General features: G+C 68.9%; 7 non-coding genes across 7 annotated transcripts; all 7 read right to left on the reverse strand.

Annotated features, from left to right (window-relative positions):
* Positions 1-217: 217 nt before the first annotated feature.
* Positions 218-307, reverse strand: TRNAY-GUA (transfer RNA tyrosine (anticodon GUA)). Its single transcript is given in 2 exon segments — positions 218-253; positions 271-307. It is a non-coding gene; the product is annotated as a tRNA-Tyr (tRNA).
* A 3,139-nt stretch (positions 308-3,446) lies between these two features.
* TRNAY-GUA (transfer RNA tyrosine (anticodon GUA)) lies at positions 3,447-3,536 on the reverse strand. Its single transcript is given in 2 exon segments — positions 3,447-3,482; positions 3,500-3,536. It is a non-coding gene; the product is annotated as a tRNA-Tyr (tRNA).
* Positions 3,537-6,707: 3,171 nt separating this feature from the next.
* Positions 6,708-6,797, reverse strand: TRNAY-GUA (transfer RNA tyrosine (anticodon GUA)). Its single transcript is given in 2 exon segments — positions 6,708-6,743; positions 6,761-6,797. It is a non-coding gene; the product is annotated as a tRNA-Tyr (tRNA).
* A 3,172-nt stretch (positions 6,798-9,969) lies between these two features.
* Positions 9,970-10,059, reverse strand: TRNAY-GUA (transfer RNA tyrosine (anticodon GUA)). The gene is given in 2 exon segments: positions 9,970-10,005; positions 10,023-10,059. It is a non-coding gene; the product is annotated as a tRNA-Tyr (tRNA).
* A 3,185-nt stretch (positions 10,060-13,244) lies between these two features.
* On the reverse strand, positions 13,245-13,334 carry TRNAY-GUA (transfer RNA tyrosine (anticodon GUA)). The gene is given in 2 exon segments: positions 13,245-13,280; positions 13,298-13,334. It is a non-coding gene; the product is annotated as a tRNA-Tyr (tRNA).
* A 3,185-nt stretch (positions 13,335-16,519) lies between these two features.
* TRNAY-GUA (transfer RNA tyrosine (anticodon GUA)) lies at positions 16,520-16,609 on the reverse strand. Its single transcript is given in 2 exon segments — positions 16,520-16,555; positions 16,573-16,609. It is a non-coding gene; the product is annotated as a tRNA-Tyr (tRNA).
* Positions 16,610-19,784: 3,175 nt separating this feature from the next.
* Positions 19,785-19,874, reverse strand: TRNAY-GUA (transfer RNA tyrosine (anticodon GUA)). Its single transcript is given in 2 exon segments — positions 19,785-19,820; positions 19,838-19,874. It is a non-coding gene; the product is annotated as a tRNA-Tyr (tRNA).
* Positions 19,875-20,373: the final 499 nt, after the last annotated feature.

Raw genomic sequence — 20,373 nt, forward strand, 5'->3', positions numbered from 1 at the left:
AGGCCGGCCCGGCCCGTCCCGTCCCGTCCCGTCCCGTCCCGTCCAGTCCCTGTGTCGGTGGAAGGGAGAGGCTTTCCTGGCTTTGGCCTGGGAGAGGGAGGCGGCTGCGATTGCGATGCTGCAGGGGGACCCAAGGGCAGGGGCAGCAGCGGTGGGGCTGGGCGCCGGGCGCTAGCGCCCCTCCTGATGCAGGATGGGGCAAAAGCTGTCAGGCACCTCCTTCGAGCCGGAATCGAACCAGCGACCTAAGGATGTCCACACGAGTCCAGGCTACAGTCCTCCGCTCTACCAGCTGAGCTATCGAAGGGTGCACGCCTCCAAAGGTGGGGCACTGCTTTTCCTGGAAATGACGGGGCCCAGGACACTGGGCCGCCCCGGGGACCAACACACGCGGGGTGGTCGAAGCCCCTTTGGTGGCAAGAGAGCCGCGCGCAAGCCTGGGCTTGGTAGCGGCCGGGCTTCCCTGGACGGCGACTTGCGAGAGGCCTGGGGGCGCCCCGCCCGCGCCCGCCTCCGCGCCCTTGCCCGCGCCCCAACCCGGGGCTCTCACATGTTGCCCTATCGCCCCTCCCCGCAGCCCTGTCTCCAGGCGGGGAGGACAGGCGCAGCCACGAGGGGCCAGAGAGCCGGCTACAGAGTGAGGGCAGAGGGGCGTTGGCGGAACGGATGCGCGCGTCCGCTGGAGGAGGGCTTGCTGAGGAAAGGGAAGGAGGAGAAGCCGCCCGAAAGGGCACGGTCTGGGCGTGCGGCTGTCAAGCGCAGGCGCCAGGTGCCCCGGAGGCCCCTCAAGGAGCCCGGTCTCTAAGCGCCGCGCCGCGCCCCCGCAGGCCGCGCCCCGCGCCCCACCGACTCCCCGTCGTCCCCACCGCCCCGGGGTCCGCGCCCAGCTTTTGACTCGTCCCCCCAGCCCCCGCCACCCGGCCCAGCTGCCCACCACCGCCTGGCTTTTGCCATCCCAGGGATGCGGGAAGGCTCTCGGGCCAGGCCCGGAGAGCACGCCCACCCGTCCCCAGCCAGCGCCGCCAGTCCCGCGGCTCGCCTCCCCTCCTCTGCCCAGCGGCCCACCGCCATTCCCTTGGCAGAGGCGGTGGCTCCGCGGAGCAGCTCGAGGTTCTGTGGGCTTCCTGCAGAGGACCAGGGACCAAGGGAAAGGGGCAGCGCAGACCCGGGTCCGGCTCGGACCCCTTGTCCCGGCTCCAGGGCTTCCACAAACCTTGCAGATCCCCCCTGGGATTTGCCCGCCACCCCGAGACCGCTCCCTCAGCCTTCCACGGTCCCAGAGAGGCATGGCAAGCCACGTCCAAGTGACATGCCATGGAATGAGCGTGTCGCCACCCACCTCCCGCCCTGGAGACACGCGTGTCTGCACCCGCCAAGATGAGGGCCCTGCTGCCCTCGGGGAGGCCCGAGGCAGGAAGAGTCGAATGTGCCCCGGGGGCGGGGGCAGGGGCGGAGTCTCACCCTCACCCACAGCTGCCGGCCCTCGCCCCCCACCTCCCCGCCGCCCTTCCCCCAAAGCACCCAAGCAGCTGGCCCAAGGCTCCGGCACCTTCCGCGTCCCGTCAGGGGGCGTATCCGAGGAAGGCCCAAGGTTCTGCCCTGGCTCCCTGGCCACTGGTCTCCTCCCATGGGGCCCTTCAAGGCTGGGGACCCTCTGTGGCTGCAGAGCCAACCCTTGCTCCCGAGGGCCACCTGGGAGGCTACAAGGGCACGGCACCCTGGGCCCGCACCTGTGGAGACTCCACGGCCCGGGGCTCAGCCCGGCTCAGTTGGCGGTGGTGGGAGAGAAGGGAAGGCTCAGACCCCCCCCCCTCCGGCCCCCTCTCCGGCCCCCGGGGGGAGACTGGGGGCGGCACGGCAGGAGAGGAAGAGGACGGGGAAGCCCGGGCTCCGGTTGCCCAAAGCCACCTGTGGGCTCAGGGCTCGCGCGAGAGAGGCTGCTCGGTTGGCCCCAGGGCCTTCCTCTCGCTTCAGCTGGCGGTCCTCTCGCTGAGGAGCTCCAGCCGTCCGAGGGGTCTCCGGAGTCTCCTTGCCGCAGGAGGGCAGAGACCAAGGACCACTCCCTGGCCGCCTTCCGTGTGCCCAGACTGCCCGCCACGCCCAGCCACAGCCCTGGAACCCAGCTCCATCCACAAGGCAGAGAGCAGAGAGTTGCCTTCTGTCTCTGGGTCTGTCTGGCTGTCTCCCTCCACCTCTCCCTCTCGCTCTCTCTCTCTCTCGGTCTCTCCCTCGACTTCCACGGCTGTCTGTCCAGGTCAGGAGGAGCAGGGGCATCGAGGCAGGTGGTGTGACACCACGCAGCAGAGCGGGATCAGTCACCGCTCTTTCCTAAGGAACTCAACCCCTCCCGTGGCGACAGGAAAGGGTGTGAAGGCGAGTGAAAGTGGAGGCTGCCCGGGGGGCCGCAGCCCCGTCCTCAGATGCACAGGAAAGCTGACCCGGCCGGCCGAGGTTCCCAAGCCGGCTCTCAAGGCCCACCAAGGGCCCTGCCGCCTGCCGCTCCTGCCCAAGTCAGCCTCCCCCGGGGCAGCTGCGCAGTTGGCAATGGCTGGAAGTGTCTCAGGGTGGCGCTTCTGTCCCGCGACTAGGTAAAGCGGGGCAGGAGAGAGGGTTTTCTGTCTCCGTAGGTGCACGTGTTGATGGGCGCATCAAGAGAGAGACAGAGAAAGAGTGCCAGAGACACAGAGAGACAGAGAGAGACAGAGAGGAGGGCAGGGGGGTGTGGGCATAGCAAGAAGGATGGAGAGAGCAAGAGAGCTAGAGAGACTGCGGGTGGGCTCGACAGAAGAGGGACGGTGAGAGCAGCATCCCAGGAGGAGGCGGAGCAGGAGACAGAGATGGAGAGGCCGAGTGTTCAAGAAGGACGCCCCAGGGCCGTGGGTGCCCAGCGCGACGGCGTGACAGCGTGCATGCTGGTCAGCCTCCGGAGCTTGCCGTGGACGGCTCTCCAGGGCCCACCTGTGTGGCAGGGAGCTTGCTGTGCAGGTATACGGAGCAAAGCGGTGGGGTGGTGGCAGAGGCGGCGCTGGGAAGCGGGAGTGGGAGCCGGAGGGCTGGGTGAAGAAAAGGAGAAAGGGCGCGGAGTGTGGTGGAGGCCACCCCATATGGCAGGAGCCAGGGGGACCGATTATGCGCTACAGGGCACGGGTGTGCGTGCGTGCGTGTGTGTGCGTGTGTGCGTGGAGTGCGGGCAGCAAGCGGGCGTGTGCTCCCTAGTGACAGCAGCAGCAGGCCGGCCCGGCCCGTCCCGTCCCGTCCCGTCCCGTCCCGTCCAGTCCCTGTGTCGGTGGAAGGGAGAGGCTTTCCTGGCTTTGGCCTGGGAGAGGGAGGCGGCTGCGATTGCGATGCTGCAGGGGGACCCAAGGGCAGGGGCAGCAGCGGTGGGGCTGGGCGCCGGGCGCTAGCGCCCCTCCTGATGCAGGATGGGGCAAAAGCTGTCAGGCACCTCCTTCGAGCCGGAATCGAACCAGCGACCTAAGGATGTCCACACGAGTCCAGGCTACAGTCCTCCGCTCTACCAGCTGAGCTATCGAAGGGTGCACGCCTCCAAAGGTGGGGCACTGCTTTTCCTGGAAATGACGGGGCCCAGGACACTGGGCCGCCCCGGGGACCAACACACGCGGGGTGGTCGAAGCCCCTTTGGTGGCAAGAGAGCCGCGCGCAAGCCTGGGCTTGGTAGCGGCCGGGCTTCCCTGGACGGCGACTTGCGAGAGGCCTGGGGGCGCCCCGCCCGCGCCCGCCTCCGCGCCCTTGCCCGCGCCCCAACCCGGGGCTCTCACATGTTGCCCTATCGCCCCTCCCCGCAGCCCTGTCTCCAGGCGGGGAGGACAGGCGCAGCCACGAGGGGCCAGAGAGCCGGCTACAGAGTGAGGGCAGAGGGGCGTTGGCGGAACGGATGCGCGCGTCCGCTGGAGGAGGGCTTGCTGAGGAAAGGGAAGGAGGAGAAGCCGCCCGAAAGGGCACGGTCTGGGCGTGCGGCTGTCAAGCGCAGGCGCCAGGTGCCCCGGAGGCCCCTCAAGGAGCCCGGTCTCTAAGCGCCGCGCCGCGCCCCCGCAGGCCGCGCCCCGCGCCCCACCGACTCCCCGTCGTCCCCACCGCCCCGGGGTCCGCGCCCAGCTTTTGACTCGTCCCCCCAGCCCCCGCCACCCGGCCCAGCTGCCCACCACCGCCTGGCTTTTGCCATCCCAGGGATGCGGGAAGGCTCTCGGGCCAGGCCCGGAGAGCACGCCCACCCGTCCCCAGCCAGCGCCGCCAGTCCCGCGGCTCGCCTCCCCTCCTCTGCCCAGCGGCCCACCGCCATTCCCTTGGCAGAGGCGGTGGCTCCGCGGAGCAGCTCGAGGTTCTGTGGGCTTCCTGCAGAGGACCAGGGACCAAGGGAAAGGGGCAGCGCAGACCCGGGTCCGGCTCGGACCCCTTGTCCCGGCTCCAGGGCTTCCACAAACCTTGCAGATCCCCCCTGGGATTTGCCCGCCACCCCGAGACCGCTCCCTCAGCCTTCCACGGTCCCAGAGAGGCATGGCAAGCCACGTCCAAGTGACATGCCATGGAATGAGCGTGTCGCCACCCACCTCCCGCCCTGGAGACACGCGTGTCTGCACCCGCCAAGATGAGGGCCCTGCTGCCCTCGGGGAGGCCCGAGGCAGGAAGAGTCGAATGTGCCCCGGGGGCGGGGGCAGGGGCGGAGTCTCACCCTCACCCACAGCTGCCGGCCCTCGCCCCCCACCTCCCCGCCGCCCTTCCCCCAAAGCACCCAAGCAGCTGGCCCAAGGCTCCGGCACCTTCCGCGTCCCGTCAGGGGGCGTATCCGAGGAAGGCCCAAGGTTCTGCCCTGGCTCCCTGGCCGCTGGTCTCCTCCCATGGGGCCTTTCAAGGCCGGCGACCCTCTGTGGCTGCAAAGCCAACCCTTGCTCCCGAGGGCCACCTGGGAGGCTACAAGGGCACGGCACCCTGGGCCGGCACCTGTGGAGACTCCACGGCCCGGGGCTCAGCCCGGCTCAGTTGGCGGTGGTGGGAGAGAAGGGAAGGCTCAGACCCCCCCCCTCCGGCCCCCTCTCCGGCCCCCTGTCCGGCCCCCGGGGGGAGACTGGGGGCGGCACGGCAGGAGAGGAAGAGGACGGGGAAGCCCGGGCTCCGGTTGCCCAAAGCCACCTGTGGGCTCAGGGCTCGCGCGAGAGAGGCTGCTCGGTTGGCCCCAGGGCCTTCCTCTCGCTTCAGCTGGCGGTCCTCTCGCTGAGGAGCTCCAGCCGTCCGTGGGGTCTCCGGAGTCTCCTTGCCGCAGGAGGGCAGAGACCAAGGACCACTCCCTGGCCGCCTTCCGTGTGCCCAGACTGCCCGCCACGCCCAGCCACAGCCCTGGAACCCAGCTCCATCCACAAGGCAGGGAGCAGAGAGTTGCCTTCTGTCTCTGGGTCTGTCTGGCTGTCTCCCTCCACCTCTCCCTCTCGCTCTCTCTCTCTCTCTCTCTCTCTCTCTCTCTCTCTCGGTCTCTCCCTCGACTTCCACGGCTGTCTGTCCAGGTCAGGAGGAGCAGGGGCATCGAGGCAGGTGGTTGTGACACCACGCAGCAGAGCGGGATCAGTCACCGCTCTTTCCGAAGGAACTCAACCCCTCCCGTGGCGACAGGAAAGGGTGTGAAGGCGAGTGAAAGTGGAGGCTGCCCGGGGGGCCGCAGCCCCGTCCTCAGATGCACAGGAAAGCTGACCCGGCCGGCCGAGGTTCCCAAGCCGGCTCTCAAGGCCCACCAAGGGCCCTGCCGCCTGCCGCTCCTGCCCAAGTCAGCCTCCCCCGGGGCAGCTGCGCAGTTGGCCATGGCTGGAAATGTCTCAGGGTGGCGCTTCTGTCCCGCGACTAGGTAAAGCGGGGCAGGAGAGAGGGTTTTCTGTCTCCGTAGGTGCACGTGTTGATGGGCGCATCAAGAGAGAGACAGAGAAAGAGTGCCAGAGACACAGAGAGACAGAGAGAGACAGAGAGGAGGGCCGGGGGGTGTGGGCGTAGCAAGAGAGATGGAGAGAGCAAGAGAGCTAGAGAGACTGCGGGTGGGCTCGACAGAAGAGGGACGGTGAGAGCAGCATCCCAGGAGGAGGCGGAGCAGGAGACAGAGATGGAGAGGCCGAGTGTCCAAGAAGGACGCCCCAGGGCCGTGGGTGCCCAGCGCGACGGCGTGACAGCGTGACAGCGTGCATGCTGGTCAGCCTCCGGAGCTTGCCGTGGACGGCTCTCCAGGGCCCACCTGTGTGGCAGGGAGCTTGCTGTGCAGGTATACGGAGCAAAGCGGTGGGGTGGTGGCAGAGGCGGCGCTGGGAAGCGGGAGTGGGAGCCGGAGGGCTGGGTGAAGAAAAGGAGAAAGGGCGCGGAGTTTGGTGGAGGCCACCCCATATGGCAGGAGCCAGGGGGACGGATTATGCGCTACAGGGCACGGGTGTGCGTGCGTGCGTGTGTGTGCGTGTTTGCGTGGAGTGCGGGCAGCAAGCGGGCGTGTGCTCCCTAGTGACAGCAGCAGCAGGCCTGCCCGTCCCGTCCCGCCCCGTCCCGTCCAGTCCCTGTGTCGGTGGAAGGGAGAGGCTTTCCTGGCTTTGGCCTGGGAGAGGGAGGCGGCTGCGATTGCGATGCTGCAGGGGGGCCCAAGGGCAGGGGCAGCAGCGGTGGGGCTGGGCGCCGGGCGCCAGCGCCCCTCCTGATGCAGGATGGGGCAAAAGCTGTCAGGCACCTCCTTCGAGCCGGAATCGAACCAGCGACCTAAGGATGTCCACACGAGTCCAGGCTACAGTCCTCCGCTCTACCAGCTGAGCTATCGAAGGGTGCACGCCTCCAAAGTTGGGGCACTGCTTTTCCTGGAAATGACGGGGCCCAGGACACTGGGCCGCCCCGGGGGCCAACACACGCGGGGTGGTCGAAGCCCCTTTGGTGGCAAGAGAGCCGCGCGCAAGCCTGGGCTTGGTAGCGGCCGGCCTTCCCTGGCCGGCGACTTGCGAGAGGCCTGGGCGCGCCCCGCCCGCGCCCGCCTCCGCGCCCTTGCCCGCGCCCCAACCCGGGGCTCTCACCTGTTGCCCTATCGCCCCTCCCCGCAGCCCTGTCTCCAGGCGGGGAGGACAGGCGCAGCCACGAGGGGCCAGAGAGCCGGCTACAGAGCGAGGGCAGAGGGGCGTTGGCGGAACGGATGCGCGTGTCCGCTGGAGGAGGGCTTGCTGAGGAAAGGGAAGGAGGAGAAGCCGCCCGAAAGGGCACGGTCTGGGCGTGCGGCTGTCAAGCGCAGGCGCCAGGTGCCCCGGAGGCCCCTCAAGGAGCCCGGTCTCTAAGCGCCGCGCCGCGCCCCCGCAGGCCGCGCCCCGCGCACCACCGACTCCCCGTCGTCCCCACCGCCCCGGGGTCCGCGCCCAGCTTTTGACTCGTCCCCCCAGCCCCCGCCACCCGGCCCAGCTGCCCACCACCGCCTGGCTTTTGCCATCCCAGGGATGCGGGAAGGCTCTCGGGCCAGGCCCGGAGAGCACGCCCACCCGTCCCCAGCCAGCGCCGCCAGTCCCGCGGCTCGCCTCCCCTCCTCTGCCCAGCGGCCCACCGCCATTCCCTTGGCAGAGGCGGTGGCTCCGCGGAGCAGCTCGAGGTTCTGTGGGCTTCCTGCAGAGGACCAGGGACCAAGGGAAAGGGGCAGCGCAGACCCGGGTCCGGCTCGGACCCCTTGTCCCAGCTCCAGGGCTTCCACAAACCTTGCAGATCCCCCCTGGGATTTGCCCGCCACCCCGAGACCGCTCCCTCAGCCTTCCACGGTCCCAGAGAGGCATGGCAAGCCACGTCCAAGTGACATGCCATGGAATGAGCGTGTCGCCACCCACCTCCCGCCCTGGAGACACGCGTGTCTGCACCCGCCAAGATGAGGGCCCTGCTGCCCTCGGGGAGGCCCGAGGCAGGAAGAGTCGAATGTGCCCCGGGGGCGGGGGCAGGGGCGGAGTCTCACCCTCACCCACAGCTGCCGGCCCTCGCCCCCCACCTCCCCGCCGCCCTTCCCCCAAAGCACCCAAGCAGCTGGCCCAAGGCTCCGGCACCTTCCGCGTCCCGTCAGGGGGCGTATCCGAGGAAGGCCCAAGGTTCTGCCCTGGCTCCCTGGCCACTGGTCTCCTCCCATGGGGCCCTTCAAGGCTGGGGACCCTCTGTGGCTGCAGAGCCAACCCTTGCTCCCGAGGGCCACCTGGGAGGCTACAAGGGCACGGCACCCTGGGCCGGCACCTGTGGAGACTCCACGGCCCGGGGCTCAGCCCGGCTCAGTTGGCGGTGGTGGGAGAGAAGGGAAGGCTCAGACCCCCCCCTCCTCTCCGGCCCCCTCTCCGGCCCCCGGGGGGAGACTGGGGGCGGCATGCCAGGAGAGGAAGAGGACGGGGAAGCCCGGGCTCCGGTTGCCCAAAGCCACCTGTGGGCTCAGGGCTCGCGCGAGAGAGGCTGCTCGGTTGGCCCCAGGGCCTTCCTCTCGCTTCAGCTGGCGGTCCTCTCGCTGAGGAGCTCCAGCCGTCCGTGGGGTCTCCGGAGTCTCCTTGCCGCAGGAGGGCAGAGACCAAGGACCACTCCCTGGCCGCCTTCCGTGTGCCCAGACTGCCCGCCACGCCCAGCCACAGCCCTGGAACCCAGCTCCATCCACAAGGCAGAGAGCAGAGAGTTGCCTTCTGTCTCTGGGTCTGTCTGGCTGTCTCCCTCCACCTCTCCCTCTCGCTCTCGCTCTCTCTCTCTCTCTCTCTCTCTATCTCTCTCTCTCTCTCGGTCTCTCCCTCGACTTCCACGGCTGTCTGTCCAGGTCAGGAGGAGCAGGGGCATCGAGGCAGGTGGTTGTGACACCACGCAGCAGAGCGGGATCAGTCACCGCTCTTTCGAAGGAACTCAACCCCTCCCGTGGCGACAGGAAAGGGTGTGAAGGCGAGTGAAAGTGGAGGCTGCCCGGGGGGCCGCAGCCCCGTCCTCAGATGCACAGGAAAGCTGACCCGGCCGGCCGAGGTTCCCAAGCCGGCTCTCAAGGCCCACCAAGGGCCCTGCCGCCTGCCGCTCCTGCCCAAGTCAGCCTCCCCCGGGGCAGCTGCGCAGTTGGCCATGGCTGGAAATGTCTCAGGGTGGCGCTTCTGTCCCGCGACTAGGTAAAGCGGGGCAGGAGAGAGGGTTTTCTGTCTCCGTAGGTGCACGTGTTGATGGGCGCATCAAGAGAGAGACAGAGAAAGAGTGCCAGAGACACAGAGAGACAGAGAGAGACAGAGAGGAGGGCCGGGGGGTGTGGGCGTAGCAAGAGAGATGGAGAGAGCAAGAGAGCTAGAGAGACTGCGGGTGGGCTCGACAGAAGAGGGACGGTGAGAGCAGCATCCCAGGAGGAGGCGGAGCAGGAGACAGAGATGGAGAGGCCGAGTGTCCAAGAAGGACGCCCCAGGGCCGTGGGTGCCCAGCGCGACGGCGTGACAGCGTGACAGCGTGCATGCTGGTCAGCCTCCGGAGCTTGCCGTGGACGGCTCTCCAGGGCCCACCTGTGTGGCAGGGAGCTTGCTGTGCAGGTATACGGAGCAAAGCGGTGGGGTGGTGGCAGAGGCGGCGCTGGGAAGCGGGAGTGGGAGCCGGAGGGCTGGGTGAAGAAAAGGAGAAAGGGCGCGGAGTTTGGTGGAGGCCACCCCATATGGCAGGAGCCAGGGGGACGGATTATGCGCTACAGGGCACGGGTGTGCGTGCGTGCGTGTGTGTGCGTGTTTGCGTGGAGTGCGGGCAGCAAGCGGGCGTGTGCTCCCTAGTGACAGCAGCAGCAGGCCTGCCCGTCCCGTCCCGCCCCGTCCCGTCCAGTCCCTGTGTCGGTGGAAGGGAGAGGCTTTCCTGGCTTTGGCCTGGGAGAGGGAGGCGGCTGCGATTGCGATGCTGCAGGGGGGCCCAAGGGCAGGGGCAGCAGCGGTGGGGCTGGGCGCCGGGCGCCAGCGCCCCTCCTGATGCAGGATGGGGCAAAAGCTGTCAGGCACCTCCTTCGAGCCGGAATCGAACCAGCGACCTAAGGATGTCCACACGAGTCCAGGCTACAGTCCTCCGCTCTACCAGCTGAGCTATCGAAGGGTGCACGCCTCCAAAGGTGGGGCACTGCTTTTCCTGGAAATGACGGGGCCCAGGACACTGGGCCGCCCCGGGGACCAACACACGCGGGGTGGTCGAAGCCCCTTTGGTGGCAAGAGAGCCGCGCGCAAGCCTGGGCTTGGTAGCGGCCGGGCTTCCCTGGCCGGCGACTTGCCAGAGGCCTGGGCGCGCCCCGCCCGCGCCCGCCTCCGCGCCCTTGCCCGCGCCCCAACCCGGGGCTCTCACCTGTTGCCCTATCGCCCCTCCCCGCAGCCCTGTCTCCAGGCGGGGAGGACAGGCGCAGCCACGAGGGGCCAGAGAGCCGGCTACAGAGCGAGGGCAGAGGGGCGTTGGCGGAACGGATGCGCGTGTCCGCTGGAGGAGGGCTTGCTGAGGAAAGGGAAGGAGGAGAAGCCGCCCGAAAGGGCACGGTCTGGGCGTGCGGCTGTCAAGCGCAGGCGCCAGGTGCCCCGGAGGCCCCTCAAGGAGCCCGGTCTCTAAGCGCCGCGCCGCGCCCCCGCAGGCCGCGCCCCGCGCCCCACCGACTCCCCGTCGTCCCCACCGCCCCGGGGTCCGCGCCCAGCTTTTGACTCGTCCCCCCAGCCCCCGCCACCCGGCCCAGCTGCCCACCACCGCCTGGCTTTTGCCATCCCAGGGATGCGGGAAGGCTCTCGGGCCAGGCCCGGAGAGCACGCCCACCCGTCCCCAGCCAGCGCCGCCAGTCCCGCGGCTCGCCTCCCCTCCTCTGCCCAGCGGCCCACCGCCATTCCCTTGGCAGAGGCGGTGGCTCCGCGGAGCAGCTCGAGGTTCTGTGGGCTTCCTGCAGAGGACCAGGGACCAAGGGAAAGGGGCAGCGCAGACCCGGGTCCGGCTCGGACACCTTGTCCCAGCTCCAGGGCTTCCACAAACCTTGCAGATCCCCCCTGGGATTTGCCCGCCACCCCGAGACCGCTCCCTCAGCCTTCCACGGTCCCAGAGAGGCATGGCAAGCCACGTCCAAGTGACATGCCATGGAATGAGCGTGTCGCCACCCACCTCCCGCCCTGGAGACACGCGTGTCTGCACCCGCCAAGATGAGGGCCCTGCTGCCCTCGGGGAGGCCCGAGGCAGGAAGAGTCGAATGTGCCCCGGGGGCGGGGGCAGGGGCGGAGTCTCACCCTCACCCACAGCTGCCGGCCCTCGCCCCCCACCTCCCCGCCGCCCTTCCCCCAAAGCACCCAAGCAGCTGGCCCAAGGCTCCGGCACCTTCCGCGTCCCGTCAGGGGGCGTATCCGAGGAAGGCCCAAGGTTCTGCCCTGGCTCCCTGGCCACTGGTCTCCTCCCATGGGGCCCTTCAAGGCTGGGGACCCTCTGTGGCTGCAGAGCCAACCCTTGCTCCCGAGGGCCACCTGGGAGGCTACAAGGGCACGGCACCCTGGGCCGGCACCTGTGGAGACTCCACGGCCCGGGGCTCAGCCCGGCTCAGTTGGCGGTGGTGGGAGAGAAGGGAAGGCTCAGACCCCCCCCTCCTCTCCGGCCACCTCTCCGGCCCCCTCTCCGGCCCCCGGGGGGAAACTGGGGGCGGCATGCCAGGAGAGGAAGAGGACGGGGAAGCCCGGGCTCCGGTTGCCCAAAGCCACCTGTGGGCTCAGGGCTCGCGCGAGAGAGGCTGCTCGGTTGGCCCCAGGGCCTTCCTCTCGCTTCAGCTGGCGGTCCTCTCGCTGAGGAGCTCCAGCCGTCCGAGGGGTCTCCGGAGTCTCCTTGCCGCAGGAGGGCAGAGACCAAGGACCACTCCCTGGCCGCCTTCCGTGTGCCCAGACTGCCCGCCACGCCCAGCCACAGCCCTGGAACCCAGCTCCATCCACAAGGCAGAGAGCAGAGAGTTGCCTTCTGTCTCTGGGTCTGTCTGGCTGTCTCCCTCCACCTCTCCCTCTCGCTCTCGCTCTCTCTCTCTCTCTCTCTCTCTATCTCTCTCTCTCTCTCGGTCTCTCCCTCGACTTCCACGGCTGTCTGTCCAGGTCAGGAGGAGCAGGGGCATCGAGGCAGGTGGTTGTGACACCACGCAGCAGAGCGGGATCAGTCACCGCTCTTTCCGAAGGAACTCAACCCCTCCCGGGGCGACAGGAAAGGGTGTGAAGGCGAGTGAAAGTGGAGGCTGCCCGGGGGGCCGCAGCCCCGTCCTCAGATGCACAGGAAAGCTGACCCGGCCGGCCGAGGTTCCCAAGCCGGCTCTCAAGGCCCACCAAGGGCCCTGCCGCCTGCCGCTCCTGCCCAAGTCAGCCTCCCCCGGGGCAGCTGCGCAGTTGGCAATGGCTGGAAATGTCTCAGGGTGGCGCTTCTGTCCCGCGACTAGGTAAAGCGGGGCAGGAGAGAGGGTTTTCTGTCTCCGTAGGTGCACGTGTTGATGGGCGCATCAAGAGAGAGACAGAGAAAGAGTGCCAGAGACACAGAGAGACAGAGAGAGACAGAGAGGAGGGCCGGGGGGTGTGGGCGTAGCAAGAGAGATGGAGAGAGCAAGAGAGCTAGAGAGACTGCGGGTGGGCTCGACAGAAGAGGGACGGTGAGAGCAGCATCCCAGGAGGGGGCGGAGCAGGAGACAGAGATGGAGAGGCCGAGTGTCCAAGAAGGACGCCCCAGGGCCGTGGGTGCCCAGCGCGACGGCGTGACAGCGTGACAGCGTGCATGCTGGTCAGCCTCCGGAGCTTGCCGTGGACGGCTCTCCAGGGCCCACCTGTGTGGCAGGGAGCTTGCTGTGCAGGTATACGGAGCAAAGCGGTGGGGTGGTGGCAGAGGCGGCGCTGGGAAGCGGGAGTGGGAGCCGGAGGGCTGGGTGAAGAAAAGGAGAAAGGGCGCGGAGTTTGGTGGAGGCCACCCCATATGGCAGGGGCCAGGGGGACGGATTATGCGCTACAGGGCACGGGTGTGCGTGCGTGCGTGTGTGTGCGTGTTTGCGTGGAGTGCGGGCAGCAAGCGGGCGTGTGCTCCCTAGTGACAGCAGCAGCAGGCCTGCCCGTCCCGTCCCGCCCCGTCCCGTCCAGTCCCTGTGTCGGTGGAAGGGAGAGGCTTTCCTGGCTTTGGCCTGGGAGAGGGAGGCGGCTGCGATTGCGATGCTGCAGGGGGGCCCAAGGGCAGGGGCAGCAGCGGTGGGGCTGGGCGCCGGGCGCCAGCGCCCCTCCTGATGCAGGATGGGGCAAAAGCTGTCAGGCACCTCCTTCGAGCCGGAATCGAACCAGCGACCTAAGGATGTCCACACGAGTCCAGGCTACAGTCCTCCGCTCTACCAGCTGAGCTATCGAAGGGTGCACGCCTCCAAAGGTGGGGCACTGCTTTTCCTGGAAATGACGGGGCCCAGGACACTGGGCCGCCCCGGGGGCCAACACACGCGGGGTGGTCGAAGCCCCTTTGGTGGCAAGAGAGCCGCGCGCAAGCCTGGGCTTGGTAGCGGCCGGCCTTCCCTGGCCGGCGACTTGCGAGAGGCCTGGGCGCGCCCCGCCCGCGCCCGCCTCCGCGCCCTTGCCCGCGCCCCAACCCGGGGCTCTCACCTGTTGCCCTATCGCCCCTCCCCGCAGCCCTGTCTCCAGGCGGGGAGGACAGGCGCAGCCACGAGGGGCCAGAGAGCCGGCTACAGAGCGAGGGCAGAGGGGCGTTGGCGGAACGGATGCGCGTGTCCGCTGGAGGAGGGCTTGCTGAGGAAAGGGAAGGAGGAGAAGCCGCCCGAAAGGGCACGGTCTGGGCGTGCGGCTGTCAAGCGCAGGCGCCAGGTGCCCCGGAGGCCCCTCAAGGAGCCCGGTCTCTAAGCGCCGCGCCGCGCCCCCGCAGGCCGCGCCCCGCGCCCCACCGACTCCCCGTCGTCCCCACCGCCCCGGGGTCCGCGCCCAGCTTTTGACTCGTCCCCCCAGCCCCCGCCACCCGGCCCAGCTGCCCACCACCGCCTGGCTTTTGCCATCCCAGGGATGCGGGAAGGCTCTCGGGCCAGGCCCGGAGAGCACGCCCACCCGTCCCCAGCCAGCGCCGCCAGTCCCGCGGCTCGCCTCCCCTCCTCTGCCCAGCGGCCCACCGCCATTCCCTTGGCAGAGGCGGTGGCTCCGCGGAGCAGCTCGAGGTTCTGTGGGCTTCCTGCAGAGGACCAGGGACCAAGGGAAAGGGGCAGCGCAGACCCGGGTCCGGCTCGGACCCCTTGTCCCGGCTCCAGGGCTTCCACAAACCTTGCAGATCCCCCCTGGGATTTGCCCGCCACCCCGAGACCGCTCCCTCAGCCTTCCACGGTCCCAGAGAGGCATGGCAAGCCACGTCCAAGTGACATGCCATGGAATGAGCGTGTCGCCACCCACCTCCCGCCCTGGAGACACGCGTGTCTGCACCCGCCAAGATGAGGGCCCTGCTGCCCTCGGGGAGGCCCGAGGCAGGAAGAGTCGAATGTGCCCCGGGGGCGGGGGCAGGGGCGGAGTCTCACCCTCACCCACAGCTGCCGGCCCTCGCCCCCCACCTCCCCGCCGCCCTTCCCCCAAAGCACCCAAGCAGCTGGCCCAAGGCTCCGGCACCTTCCGCGTCCCGTCAGGGGGCGTATCCGAGGAAGGCCCAAGGTTCTGCCCTGGCTCCCTGGCCACTGGTCTCCTCCCATGGGGCCCTTCAAGGCTGGGGACCCTCTGTGGCTGCAGAGCCAACCCTTGCTCCCGAGGGCCACCTGGGAGGCTACAAGGGCACGGCACCCTGGGCCCGTACCTGTGGAGACTCCACGGCCCGGGGCTCAGCCCGGCTCAGTTGGCGGTGGTGGGAGAGAAGGGAAGGCTCAGACCCCCCCCTCCTCTCCGGCCCCCTCTCCGGCCCCCTCTCCGGCCCCCGGGGGGAAACTGGGGGCGGCATGCCAGGAGAGGAAGAGGACGGGGAAGCCCGGGCTCCGGTTGCCCAAAGCCACCTGTGGGCTCAGGGCTCGCGCGAGAGAGGCTGCTCGGTTGGCCCCAGGGCCTTCCTCTCGCTTCAGCTGGCGGTCCTCTCGCTGAGGAGCTCCAGCCGTCCGAGTGGTCTCCGGAGTCTCCTTGCCGCAGGAGGGCAGAGACCAAGGACCACTCCCTGGCCGCCTTCCGTGTGCCCAGACTGCCCGCCACGCCCAGCCACAGCCCTGGAACCCAGCTCCATCCACAAGGCAGAGAGCAGAGAGTTGCCTTCTGTCTCTGGGTCTGTCTGGCTGTCTCCCTCCACCTCTCCCTCTCGCTCTCGCTCTCTCTCTCTCTCTCTCTCTCTATCTCTCTCTCTCTCTCGGTCTCTCCCTCGACTTCCACGGCTGTCTGTCCAGGTCAGGAGGAGCAGGGGCATCGAGGCAGGTGGTTGTGACACCACGCAGCAGAGCGGGATCAGTCACCGCTCTTTCCGAAGGAACTCAACCCCTCCCGTGGCGACAGGAAAGGGTGTGAAGGCGAGTGAAAGTGGAGGCTGCCCGGGGGGCCGCAGCCCCGTCCTCAGATGCACAGGAAAGCTGACCCGGCCGGCCGAGGTTCCCAAGCCGGCTCTCAAGGCCCACCAAGGGCCCTGCCGCCTGCCGCTCCTGCCCAAGTCAGCCTACCCCGGGGCAGCTGCGCAGTTGGCCATGGCTGGAAATGTCTCAGGGTGGCGCTTCTGTCCCGCGACTAGGTAAAGCGGGGCAGGAGAGAGGGTTTTCTGTCTCCGTAGGTGCACGTGTTGATGGGCGCATCAAGAGAGAGACAGAGAAAGAGTGCCAGAGACACAGAGAGACAGAGAGAGACAGAGAGGAGGGCCGGGGGGTGTGGGCGTAGCAAGAGAGATGGAGAGAGCAAGAGAGCTAGAGAGACTGCGGGTGGGCTCGACAGAAGAGGGACGGTGAGAGCAGCATCCCAGGAGGGGGCGGAGCAGGAGACAGAGATGGAGAGGCCGAGTGTCCAAGAAGGACGCCCCAGGGCCGTGGGTGCCCAGCGCGACGGCGTGACAGCGTGACAGCGTGCATGCTGGTCAGCCTCCGGAGCTTGCCGTGGACGGCTCTCCAGGGCCCACCTGTGTGGCAGGGAGCTTGCTGTGCAGGTATACGGAGCAAAGCGGTGGGGTGGTGGCAGAGGCGGCGCTGGGAAGCGGGAGTGGGAGCAGGAGGGCTGGGTGAAGAAAAGGAGAAAGGGCGCGGAGTTTGGTGGAGGCCACCCCATATGGCAGGGGCCAGGGGGACGGATTATGCGCTACAGGGCACGGGTGTGCGTGCGTGCGTGTGTGTGCGTGTTTGCGTGGAGTGCGGGCAGCAAGCGGGCGTGTGCTCCCTAGTGACAGCAGCAGCAGGCCTGCCCGTCCCGTCCCGCCCCGTCCCGTCCAGTCCCTGTGTCGGTGGAAGGGAGAGGCTTTCCTGGCTTTGGCCTGGGAGAGGGAGGCGGCTGCGATTGCGATGCTGCAGGGGGGCCCAAGGGCAGGGGCAGCAGCGGTGGGGCTGGGCGCCGGGCGCCAGCGCCCCTCCTGATGCAGGATGGGGCAAAAGCTGTCAGGCACCTCCTTCGAGCCGGAATCGAACCAGCGACCTAAGGATGTCCACACGAGTCCAGGCTACAGTCCTCCGCTCTACCAGCTGAGCTATCGAAGGGTGCACGCCTCCAAAGGTGGGGCACTGCTTTTCCTGGAAATGACGGGGCCCAGGACACTGGGCCGCCCCGGGGGCCAACACACGCGGGGTGGTCGAAGCCCCTTTGGTGGCAAGAGAGCCGCGCGCAAGCCTGGGCTTGGTAGCGGCCGGCCTTCCCTGGCCGGCGACTTGCGAGAGGCCTGGGCGCGCCCCGCCCGCGCCCGCCTCCGCGCCCTTGCCCGCGCCCCAACCCGGGGCTCTCACCTGTTGCCCTATCGCCCCTCCCCGCAGCCCTGTCTCCAGGCGGGGAGGACAGGCGCAGCCACGAGGGGCCAGAGAGCCGGCTACAGAGCGAGGGCAGAGGGGCGTTGGCGGAACGGATGCGCGTGTCCGCTGGAGGAGGGCTTGCTGAGGAAAGGGAAGGAGGAGAAGCCGCCCGAAAGGGCACGGTCTGGGCGTGCGGCTGTCAAGCGCAGGCGCCAGGTGCCCCGGAGGCCCCTCAAGGAGCCCGGTCTCTAAGCGCCGCGCCGCGCCCCCGCAGGCCGCGCCCCGCGCCCCACCGACTCCCCGTCGTCCCCACCGCCCCGGGGTCCGCGCCCAGCTTTTGACTCGTCCCCCCAGCCCCCGCCACCCGGCCCAGCTGCCCACCACCGCCTGGCTTTTGCCATCCCAGGGATGCGGGAAGGCTCTCGGGCCAGGCCCGGAGAGCACGCCCACCCGTCCCCAGCCAGCGCCGCCAGTCCCGCGGCTCGCCTCCCCTCCTCTGCCCAGCGGCCCACCGCCATTCCCTTGGCAGAGGCGGTGGCTCCGCGGAGCAGCTCGAGGTTCTGTGGGCTTCCTGCAGAGGACCAGGGACCAAGGGAAAGGGGCAGCGCAGACCCGGGTCCGGCTCGGACCCCTTGTCCCGGCTCCAGGGCTTCCACAAACCTTGCAGATCCCCCCTGGGATTTGCCCGCCACCCCGAGACCGCTCCCTCAGCCTTCCACGGTCCCAGAGAGGCATGGCAAGCCACGTCCAAGTGACATGCCATGGAATGAGCGTGTCGCCACCCACCTCCCGCCCTGGAGACACGCGTGTCTGCACCCGCCAAGATGAGGGCCCTGCTGCCCTCGGGGAGGCCCGAGGCAGGAAGAGTCGAATGTGCCCCGGGGGCGGGGGCAGGGGCGGAGTCTCACCCTCACCCACAGCTGCCGGCCCTCGCCCCCCACCTCCCCGCCGCCCTTCCCCCAAAGCACCCAAGCAGCTGGCCCAAGGCTCCGGCACCTTCCGCGTCCCGTCAGGGGGCGTATCCGAGGAAGGCCCAAGGTTCTGCCCTGGCTCCCTGGCCGCTGGTCTCCTCCCATGGGGCCCTTCAAGGCTGGGGACCCTCTGTGGCTGCAGAGCCAACCCTTGCTCCCGAGGGCCACCTGGGAGGCTACAAGGGCACGGCACCCTGGGCCGGCACCTGTGGAGACTCCACGGCCCGGGGCTCAGCCCGGCTCAGTTGGCGGTGGTGGGAGAGAAGGGAAGGCTCAGACCCCCCCCTCCTCTCCGGCCCCCTCTCCGGCCCCCTCTCCGGCCCCCGGGGGGAAACTGGGGGCGGCATGCCAGGAGAGGAAGAGGACGGGGAAGCCCGGGCTCCGGTTGCCCAAAGCCACCTGTGGGCTCAGGGCTCGCGCGAGAGAGGCTGCTCGGTTGGCCCCAGGGCCTTCCTCTCGCTTCAGCTGGCGGTCCTCTCGCTGAGGAGCTCCAGCCGTCCGAGGGGTCTCCGGAGTCTCCTTGCCGCAGGAGGGCAGAGACCAAGGACCACTCCCTGGCCGCCTTCCGTGTGCCCAGACTGCCCGCCACGCCCAGCCACAGCCCTGGAACCCAGCTCCATCCACAAGGCAGAGAGCAGAGAGTTGCCTTCTGTCTCTGGGTCTGTCTGGCTGTCTCCCTCCACCTCTCCCTCTCGCTCTCGCTCTCTCTCTCTCTCTCTCTCTCTCTCTCTCGGTCTCTCCCTCGACTTCCACGGCTGTCTGTCCAGGTCAGGAGGAGCAGGGGCATCGAGGCAGGTGGTTGTGACACCACGCAGCAGAGCGGGATCAGTCACCGCTCTTTCCGAAGGAACTCAACCCCTCCCGTGGCGACAGGAAAGGGTGTGAAGGCGAGTGAAAGTGGAGGCTGCCCGGGGGGCCGCAGCCCCGTCCTCAGATGCACAGGAAAGCTGACCCGGCCGGCCGAGGTTCCCAAGCCGGCTCTCAAGGCCCACCAAGGGCCCTGCCGCCTGCCGCTCCTGCCCAAGTCAGCCTCCCCCGGGGCAGCTGCGCAGTTGGCCATGGCTGGAAATGTCTCAGGGTGGCGCTTCTGTCCCGCGACTAGGTAAAGCGGGGCAGGAGAGAGGGTTTTCTGTCTCCGTAGGTGCACGTGTTGATGGGCGCATCAAGAGAGAGACAGAGAAAGAGTGCCAGAGACACAGAGAGACAGAGAGAGACAGAGAGGAGGGCCGGGGGGTGTGGGCGTAGCAAGAGAGATGGAGAGAGCAAGAGAGCTAGAGAGACTGCGGGTGGGCTCGACAGAAGAGGGACGGTGAGAGCAGCATCCCAGGAGGAGGCGGAGCAGGAGACAGAGATGGAGAGGCCGAGTGTCCAAGAAGGACGCCCCAGGGCCGTGGGTGCCCAGCGCGACGGCGTGACAGCGTGACAGCGTGCATGCTGGTCAGCCTCCGGAGCTTGCCGTGGACGGCTCTCCAGGGCCCACCTGTGTGGCAGGGAGCTTGCTGTGCAGGTATACGGAGCAAAGCGGTGGGGTGGTGGCAGAGGCGGCGCTGGGAAGCGGGAGTGGGAGCAGGAGGGCTGGGTGAAGAAAAGGAGAAAGGGCGCGGAGTTTGGTGGAGGCCACCCCATATGGCAGGGGCCAGGGGGACGGATTATGCGCTACAGGGCACGGGTGTGCGTGCGTGCGTGTGTGTGCGTGTTTGCGTGGAGTGCGGGCAGCAAGCGGGCGTGTGCTCCCTAGTGACAGCAGCAGCAGGCCTGCCCGTCCCGTCCCGCCCCGTCCCGTCCAGTCCCTGTGTCGGTGGAAGGGAGAGGCTTTCCTGGCTTTGGCCTGGGAGAGGGAGGCGGCTGCGATTGCGATGCTGCAGGGGGGCCCAAGGGCAGGGGCAGCAGCGGTGGGGCTGGGCGCCGGGCGCCAGCGCCCCTCCTGATGCAGGATGGGGCAAAAGCTGTCAGGCACCTCCTTCGAGCCGGAATCGAACCAGCGACCTAAGGATGTCCACACGAGTCCAGGCTACAGTCCTCCGCTCTACCAGCTGAGCTATCGAAGGGTGCACGCCTCCAAAGGTGGGGCACTGCTTTTCCTGGAAATGACGGGGCCCAGGACACTGGGCCGCCCCGGGGGCCAACACACGCGGGGTGGTCGAAGCCCCTTTGGTGGCAAGAGAGCCGCGCGCAAGCCTGGGCTTGGTAGCGGCCGGCCTTCCCTGGCCGGCGACTTGCGAGAGGCCTGGGCGCGCCCCGCCCGCGCCCGCCTCCGCGCCCTTGCCCGCGCCCCAACCCGGGGCTCTCACCTGTTGCCCTATCGCCCCTCCCCGCAGCCCTGTCTCCAGGCGGGGAGGACAGGCGCAGCCACGAGGGGCCAGAGAGCCGGCTACAGAGCGAGGGCAGAGGGGCGTTGGCGGAACGGATGCGCGTGTCCGCTGGAGGAGGGCTTGCTGAGGAAAGGGAAGGAGGAGAAGCCGCCCGAAAGGGCACGGTCTGGGCGTGCGGCTGTCAAGCGCAGGCGCCAGGTGCCCCGGAGGCCCCTCAAGGAGCCCGGTCTCTAAG

Source organism: Equus caballus, chromosome 1 (genome assembly GCF_041296265.1).
Source record: "Equus caballus isolate H_3958 breed thoroughbred chromosome 1, TB-T2T, whole genome shotgun sequence".
In the NCBI taxonomy this organism is placed as follows: Eukaryota; Metazoa; Chordata; class Mammalia; order Perissodactyla; family Equidae; genus Equus; species Equus caballus.